The sequence below is a fragment of the Netta rufina genome (genome assembly GCF_964035555.1).
Source record: "Netta rufina genome assembly, chromosome: 3".
Lineage (NCBI taxonomy): Eukaryota > Metazoa > Chordata > Aves > Anseriformes > Anatidae > Netta > Netta rufina.
This window is the reverse complement of record NC_140125.1, coordinates 118,863,419-118,872,767: the sequence shown is the minus strand read 5'-3', so window position 1 is coordinate 118,872,767 and position 9,349 is coordinate 118,863,419.

The window sequence follows — 9,349 nt, the reverse complement described above, 5'->3', positions numbered from 1 at the left end:
GTGGTTTGCCGCAGCCAGGAGCTCTGCTCGATGCACCCATAATTGCAATACCAAGGTGTGCAAGAATCTGCTGCTTTGCAAAACTGGCTCAAGGGACTGCTGTTGAGCTTGGACAATGAGTCTCTGTGCTCCGGTCTCAAATTCTGTCCAGACATTTCCAGTGTGCTAGTTTTGTCCTCCCCTTTTCCAACAGCAGAAAAGTCAAATCAAAACCTAAGGCTTCAGTCCCTTGCATGGCATCGAAAGACATGACTACTGGTTTTACTTATATCTCACATAACTTTGGATTTATGCACATTCTTGGGCATCACGTGTAGATACAAATTTTCCATTACATAAGTATAAACATAATGTAATGACATTAAAGAGTAACTATGGATTTATACCATTGGAATTAATCCAAAATTCAACCCCTAACTTGATGTTGAACATTATAACCACATTTGATACAATATTCTGGCCAAGAGTGAGAAATTGGCTCTACTAAATGGAGTTTTGCATATACCTGGCTATGTCACTATTGCAAATCCCAGTGTAGCTGGATTTTTCCCAGGTACAAGGGGAACCTTTGCATTTGTCTTCTTCCAAAATCACCATCTCAATATGTCAGCCCTCTATCCCTACTGCTGTGGGTAAGTCACCATCTTGTCCAGCTCTAACTTAACTGAGGTGGCCCAATCTGCTCTTTAATGAGAGGTATGAAAATTCTTATTAGGACTTTTATTTATTTATTTATTTATTTATTTATTTATTTTATACTTGCTTCCACTAGTGGAGAAAAAAAAAATGAATTAATTTCCCCTAGAGTGTGTCTGAGCATGCATATGGATGACTAGACCACTTGGACCAAGCATCACCCTCCCAAACGACTCCCACGCATGGTTCAGGAGTTAGCACAAGACCACCCTTGTTCTGCAGGCTGCATGGACATGACCAAAATACATCAGGAGACAAAAGGCCAGAGAACAGACCAGGTATTGTTTGATTTACAGATATTGTAGTACCTTTTTGTATGTTGTCTCTGGTAGTTGTGGTTTTCTTGGGTATGAATATATTGGTATCCTGAGGGTTTTACCCTGGGAGCCTCAATTTGTGTTGTTTTAGAGGTTTTGCAGAGGGCAAAACCACTTTGGTACTTTGAAGTATCTGCATTGTTATGGCCACTTATAAACATCATCAGGCAGTTTATTTCTCTCCCCCGCTTGCTGCCAAGAAATAAATTAGAGTTAATACTTCCCTTGTTTGCTTTTGAGATAACAGAGTCGCTTCACACCACTGGGTGTGTCCCATGTGTATTCAGCACAGCACTGAGCAGTGATGGGCAGTCACCTCTGACTGCGGAGCTCGGTGTGAACTTCCTCAAAGCTACCTTTATACCCAGTGTTGGGAAAAAACACCTGCACCTGGGGCTTGTCCCAGGCTCTTCACAGAATCACTGAGCGATGTAGTTCAGAAGGGAGCTTGGGAGGTCTCTGGTCTACCTCCCACTCAAAGGAGGGTGAGGTTGAAGTTAGATCCAGCTGAAAAGTTTCAACATAACATTGAGGGTCATATTCAGCTATGTTTTAAACACCTCTTCCAATTTTTGACTATTTTCATGGAGGATTTTTTTTCTCCCTAATAGCTAACTGGGATTTCTGCTCTTACAGTCAAAGCCCATTGTGTCTTTCCATTTCACTGTGGACATCCAAGGAGAATCTGGATCAATCTCCTCCCATTAGGTGGTTGAAGGCAGCAGTAAAAACCCTCCTTCGACATCTCTCCTTAGGACTGAAGACACCCATTTCCCTCAGCCTCTCCTTGTAAATCCTGTGCATTAGCCCCCTAACCATCTTGATGATCTTCTGACCTGTTGTCTCCAATTTGTCAGTCTCTTTCTTGTGGAAAACCCCCAAACCAGAAACCCCCAAACACAGTATTCTGGATGCAAAGGAGAATGGCTCTTCTCTATTAGACTCCATAAAGTGTAGTAAGGCTCATTCTCCTCTTGGTCTATTTTAACATCCATCTCCTAAGCATTTTGAAATACTTCTGACACACTTGAGGCAGGAATCAAACCTTAGCTAAGCTAGGAGAAAAGTGTAGATGTTAGATCCTTTTCTCCTTCACGCCTCCATTGAGAATGAGAAGGATGAAGGAAGTGCTGAGTGAAACCAGCAGCAAAACCACACACAGTTCAGCGAGAGATGTGCACCTAGCAGCTGATTGAAAGACCAGTTACATGCCTATCTCCTGCACCGGCTGGAAAGAGAGCAGGGAATGGCACTATCTCAGAGCACCATGTTTTGTAGGATATGCTGGTTGGCTTCCCATCCCGCTCATCTTTTGGAGGTGGTCCATGTCCACCACATGGGCAAAGAGAGATAACAGGGATTTGTGTTGGTGATGCAGTAAACCTGCGTGTCCATTGGGGTTTTGGGGGTACCTGTGAAATAAAACGAAGACGTCACCAATGCACAACTCATCCCAGAGCTGGTGCCTGCGTCTGAATCATGCTTGGACACCCCACACCTCTCCAGGCCCCAAACCCTACATTGAAGGTGCAGAGCAAGGCTGAAATGCATGGAGTAATCTGCCCTGGATTAGACCTTGCACGGGGAAGCCAGAGATATTAGGTATTTTGGCACTTAGAGAGATGTTTACTCTTAAGATAATGAGCAGCCTGTTCACACAAATTAGGGTGGGTCACGTTTGCATAATGTTGATTTCAGAAGTGAATTAATCTCACAGACAACTTGTTTCTACTGCAGACTATCCATTCAGCATATTCAATACAGGATCAGATCTCAGCCTGATGAAATTGCTGCAGGGTGGATTTTGAGGGGAAGGAAGGAGGAAAGGGGAAGCACAACCAAAAAAGTAGCTGAACTTTACTGCATAATTGCTCTTGGATTGCTAGGTTTAGGCTGTATTTACCCAAGGTTTTATAATTTGCTTCTTGCTGGCCCTTTTGACTAGAGGATGAGTTTAATTATAATTAACTCCTTATTTTGTAAAAAATATTACTTTAGTCATGGAACAAACATCCCCTCAGCCCTTCTGTGTTTCTTATCCCAAAGACCTTATAATCTCACTGCCTTTCTTACAAAAATACATCCATTCTTTACTTTCCCAACAGTACATGGGATCAGAGCACCAATTTTCATCCATTCCCTTTGAAATAAAAATCTATTCAGGACACCCATTGCTCTTTAAAAATTAGATTAAATTTTAATTAAACACCACTAAGAAGTTAAATTTCTCTTTGCAGTCAGGTGGGTTGGGAAGGGCCATGGGGCATTCTGACACAGTTGCCGGTTTTCTCAGCTTTCCAGGGGGAGGGATCTATGCTGCTTCATTCATAATCAGCCCACTAAATAATGCATGGGATGCTAATGATGGACTGAAGTCGTGAGAAGGAGCCAGAGTGTACCTCCACAACTCTTTCTTTTTTTTTGGAGGGAAGAAGTGCAGAGGGGAATTAAAAAAAAATAAATAAATCTCATTTCAGTTTAAGAAGGGTGAAAAACAAAGCTTTGAGGGGTTTGTGAGTGCCTGATGAAGATTCGGAGGTATATTTTCATGGATATTTCAGAAGCTCCCTTCTGGGTTCTCGCTCTGTTATAACATTTTTCTCCTGTCCTGAGACTGCCCGTGCTCTCACACAGCCCACACAAACCCAGAGACCAAGGAAGGAGGAAACCAGAGATGTGGGCTGCTGGGGACAGAGAGAGGAAGCTATGGGGGATCAGGGGCAGTGACACACTGGGAGATGTAGGGATTTGAAAATAACTTGTTCTCATATTACCCCTACAAGCCTAGAAATTATCCCTGATTAGAAGGTTTTTTGTTTTGTTGTGTTTTGTTTTGTTTTGTTTTTAACAGAAACCCTGAAGTTTATAACTGTAACCACAGCGTGTGGCTTTGGTTAAATTGTAATTTTAAACCAGCCTAAATTACTCGGTATTCAGAAAGCAGGAAGGCTCTTCCTGCTTTGCCCCATTGCAGGGCACCTTCAGTGTGAGGAGATGGAGAGGTGAAGGCATCTAAAGCACACAGAGATCTAAGCTTCTCAGCATCCAATGTTTGTGAAAATAAAAAAAAAATGAAAAGAAAAATAATAATAAAAAAAAGAAAGGTAAAGGGAAAAAAGAAAAAAGAAAAGGAAAAAGAAAAAGAAAAAGAAAAAGAAAGAAAGAAAAAAAAAGAAAAGGAAAAAAAAGAAAAAGGAAAAGGAAAAGGAAAAGAAAAAGAAAAAGGAAAAGAAAAAGGAAAAGGAAAAGGAAAAGAAAAAGAAAAAGAAAAAGAAAAAGAAAAAGAAAGAAAAAGAAAAAGAAAGAAAAAGAAAAAGAAAAAGAAAAAGAAAAAGAAAAAGAAAAAGAAAAAGAAAAAGAAAGAAAAATGAAAAGGAAACTCCAGCATGGTTACAGCTTGTTTCTCCAAGATTTCCTGCAATTCCCCATTTACCTCAAGAATTCTCCCTGCTGTTACCCTGCATGGGGCATGTTTCCCAGACACCTTCTTCCATACCACACTACAGCTGTTCCTGAACTACAAACTACAAGTAGATAAGTAGATTTAAACACCATGGGGATCAGCTTTTCTCTTTTTTTTTTTTTTTTTTTTTTTTTTTTTCCATAACTAAGCAATGTCACTGGCTTTCATCCATTCTGGGTTTATGCCACTACATCAGGACCAGCTTCTGGCTGGACCAAAGACACAGAAGATACCAGCTCCTCATCACGTTTGCAAAAGGTTACATCAGAAGTGCATTAAAATGCATTAATGCAATTTCTTTTTGCCCTAGTGAGAGGAACGGGTGTCACAGAGAGCAGAATTTGGACCTTAGGACACCCATGGGCTGTGCTCTGCCTTCCTCTGCCTTCTCAGCTGCTTTTACAGTGTAGAAAGGTTCAGGTCTCTTACAATCTACCAGCAGGTTGTGTGACCAAGCTCACTAATTTCAGCAGCTGCAGGGAGCTCAGGGCTTTCAGCATCATCTTGAGATCTCTTTCCGCTACAGCTGTCCTTTGCATTCAGCGTTGGGATGCTGCTAGTCTGGAGGGCTACAAATAACGTTCCCGTGAGGCTGAACTTTGCTGTCCCCTCTGCCTGTTTCTCTCCTGCAGGTCTCGGGGCGGAAATCCCAGCACCTCATTCCATGTGGTGTGACGCCACGCTGTAAATCGAGGGGAACTCCTGGTGCTTCAGTGGAGCTACCTCACGTTGACGTGGGTGTGATGAGGTGCTAAGGGGGTGCAAGAAAAGGGTGGAGTGAGCTACAGCTGGTGGGCCAGAGCTTACAGTGAAGCGAATGAGATGTGGTTGCTCTGAACCTTAGGGGCTAACACTCAATGAAACCAACATGTGGTCGGAACGAGGCCATATCCAAATATTAACGTGTTAACTCAGAGTCTCAGCCTCCCGGATCCCCCGTTTGTAAAATTCTTGTATTGACTTTTTTTCTTTGTTTTTCTTTTGTGCAGAAGCTGGCATTGGGCATTGCTAGACCCTGGCTGAAGTCCTCTGGCAATTCAGCGGTGATAAGATGACTTACACAGGCAGTAAAACACCGGTGGTGATTTGGGGAATCTGGGTCCTGTTGTCTACCCTGCTCTGGGCTCTTCTTGTGAGGTTGGGATTTATTTAATGAAGCCTAACCACACAAAAAGGAGCCAGCTAAAGCCATCCTCACCACTCTCACTCCCCCTTATGGAGAAGACATTGAAGAATGGGGTATGAATGAAGGGTGCTTTTACAAAGGACAAGTTGTCTGATTTTAAAATGGATGTCTACAATTTCCTGATCACCTCTAAAGGGGCTCAGCCTTCCCCTTTGACTAAAGGAAACGTAAGGAAATTAACTCAGTAGTGGATTTTTAAGCTGTACCTCCATCAGCAAATTAGAGAGTCCTAAAACACCAGTGCTGGAGCACCACTGTCCACTCTGTTAAATACTTCATGTAGTTCGTGGCATGGTTTTTGCTTGGCCAACCCAGGAAATTCCTGTGCATAATTTGGGAATTAACACTAATTGGGAACATTCCCAAAAGGCAATATATGTATATCACTCTGATAAGGAGATTAATATTGTGGTTATGGACAGATCACGGCAGCTTGGCCAGGGAATGGGACTGCTATAATGTAGTTAATTAATGGAGATATAATTGCCAAGTGTCTAAATTTAGGTAGGATAAATAGCACCCCACTTTTTTTCTGTGATCCTACGGTTGATGTTGAGTCTTCTCCAGCAATTCACTGTAATGTTGATAACACACACATTTGGTCTCCCCCCTATTGCCCTGCTGAGAAGTACATGCAAAGCTGCATGTTATTTATTGCATAGGTTCCCCTGTATAATTGCATAGGGGTTGTAGCCTCCACTCCTGTGTATGAACTCACGTTTGTGAAAGGTTGGTGGGTTGCTCAGATACTTTGCACAGTGATAATCCACTCCCATTTGTCCTACAGGATCCTGAAGGATACGGATGCCCAGATAGGCTGAGGCGTACATAGTTAATTCTTGGTCTCATTCCCCTAACACCCATCCTGTGATGTGATTCATTCGTGGACATCAAGCTTGAAAAAATCTAGGAGATGTGCATCCAGGTGAGACGAGTGGCATCAGGGTCCTACATCCCCCTGTAATTACAGACATTTCCCATCAAAGAGCATCAAGGGAATGGTCTGCTTAATCACCATACCAGTTTATGGAAATCTTCTTTTCTCAGTTCCCCACTGGGCTTAGCTGTGCTTTTGCCATGTCTTGCTGTGGATCTTCCTTACTACCCAAATATTTTCGTGCCAACAATTTCATCTCCCAGGGCTCAGCCTATTACTACAGACATTTCTCCCAAAAGACACCAGTCTCTCTCCAAGTCATTTGTGTCACCCTGGGGGAAACTAACAGCAGCATGTGTTCGCCAGCTCTTCAGGATTTCGCAGAGAATAACCGATACTAAATAATTAAGCTTCCAGTTCCCTCAAGGGAAGAATTGTCGTTTATGTTCTTCAGACAGTCCAGCCAGAGCTCACTGAGGATAAGGGGCTTGGAAAAGGCTATGTAATGATTTGTTGGCAGAAGCAAGTCTGTAATTGTGGAGTCCTAACTCACTCCATTCATTAATTAACATAAATCAGACTTCAGGGGTAAGAAACAGATCCCATTTCCCATCAGCCTCCAAACTTATGTAACCCTCACACCCAGTTCTTAAATATTCTCTAATTTTGTAGATGGTATTTTGTGGTTTAGCTAAAAGATACAGGTAAAATCAGCAATAAACAATTGAACAGTTGTTCTTTCAGTTTAGATTTTTCATAACTTTTTCTTCATCAAAAAGGTGCCTTTCTGAAAAGAAAGTATTTTCACATGAAATCTTTTTTTTTGAAAACATCTCTGTTACAGTTTTGTTTTGTTTCATTGAAAATAGCAATCTATCTAGTAATAGTAATCTATCAATCTTGCATTCTTATTGAAAAATCTCATACTTTTAGGCAATAAAAAAATCACCTAATTATAGTTAATGATAAAGCAGAGAGCTCTCTGTTGTCAGCATATTTTTAAAATTTGGAATGAAGATGCTTAAATACAATGAAACAAAATACATCGTTCCACTTTGAATATTGCAAAATGATAGTAAGGTGGAAATTTGTGATTTTTTTCCTCACAAAGCTTCACTGGTTGTTGTTGCCCCCAGTTACCGCCTTCCAGACTGGAAAGGGATTGTGTGACGGAAACCCTGTCTCTGCCCACCTCTGGTGCTGTGTTTCATACCATATTTTTAATAACAGTTGGGCTTTAAGGTTAGGAATATTGTTTTTTTTGTTTTTTTTTTTTTTTTTTAATTTCCTCTCACCATGCCACTCAAATATTTCCTATTCAGACAGCATGTGGTAGAAACACTCTCCAATGTTAGAAGATGGTCCCATCAGAAATGTTGGGTAGGGTATGATCATTTGATCTCAATCAGTTTATGAGATAGCTGTCCTGGTAATATCCTTGTCTCTGTTGCCTATAGAGTCTTCTTCCAAAGACTGTCCACTTTTCAGACAGTAGAGATGAGGTGCAGCTCACCTACTTTTAGATGTCTCCATTGAGACCAAACGCTGTTCCCAAGCTTGGGGAGACAAGGAACATACCTGTTCATGGTCTTTCCTTCCTCCTTCTCAAGAAGCCCCAATCCTTTAATTCTGTAGCACCTTTCAGTGCAGAAAGCATCCCCAGTTTACAGACTGAGAAGCAATGATAAGAAAGATGCTATGATTTGTCCAGAATTCCACATCACACAGCTGTTGTGCTCTAAGGAGCTCACCTCAAAGCTTGTCCTGCAGACCAGGCACTGCTAACAAGGACATCTGTATGCATGCTGTGGCCATATCCTCAGAGGGAAGAAGTATTACAAGAGTATGAATTGGATGAATATCTTTGAAATTATCTGAATTTCAGCTCATTGAGGCTTCCTCCATAACCTCAGATGGGATTGAAACTGGTCAAAGACTTGCATGTAATGGGGTAGAAGGCAATACACTTGGGTAAATATTTTGAATGCCAAAGTCATCTTTCCATGATATTTATCTCTTTTTAAAGGCTTTTTTAATGTTTATGAAACCAGAAAAGTCAAGAGTTGGACATTTTATATTTACTTTATGTTCTCTTTAAACTACTAATACTAAATAGGCCTCCAAACTGGTAGAAACTTTTATTAGTATGAAACCTAACCAAGAAACTGTTCACTGCAGCTAACAAAAAGAAATAAGTATCGTGCATGAAAAAAGAAATTCGATTTTCTATTTTCTGTGAATGGTGTGTGGGAGCTTGGGTATTGCTATGAAAAATATTATTTTTTAAAATAAATGCATAGCTTCTTTAAACAAAAACAAACAATTTCACTCTGACAGGTTAGTCATCACTTTTTGTTTTCCTTTATGTATGCAGGTCATTAAAGAAAAAAGTGAAAAAGTTGTGTAAAATGCATTTTCTTTACATTTGTTTAGGGGAAAATAAGGTAAACCTAGAATTTTCTTCAAGTTCGTTTCATGGTTTTCCTCAGAAGGATGTTTTCTGCAAGGAAATCATCAATGGAAAATGTTTGACCAGCTGTACTCTTATCTTTAGATCTGGAAACACATGCAATACATGGAAATCCCCACCTCACTTGAAGTTTCAAGGGGGTGACTGGATTTTCTGCTCATACTTCTTTCGATATGACTAAGTGTTTCAGCATTTGCTTTTGTTTGCTATCCATCCACTCCAGTCCAAAGAAAAATATCTGAAAATTTCCTCTTTTTTCATTACAGCACATGATCACTGTGCAGGGATCCGCGACGCCTGCGCCTGTTGATTTTTTTGCAGTCCCCTGAACAAGGCCCCC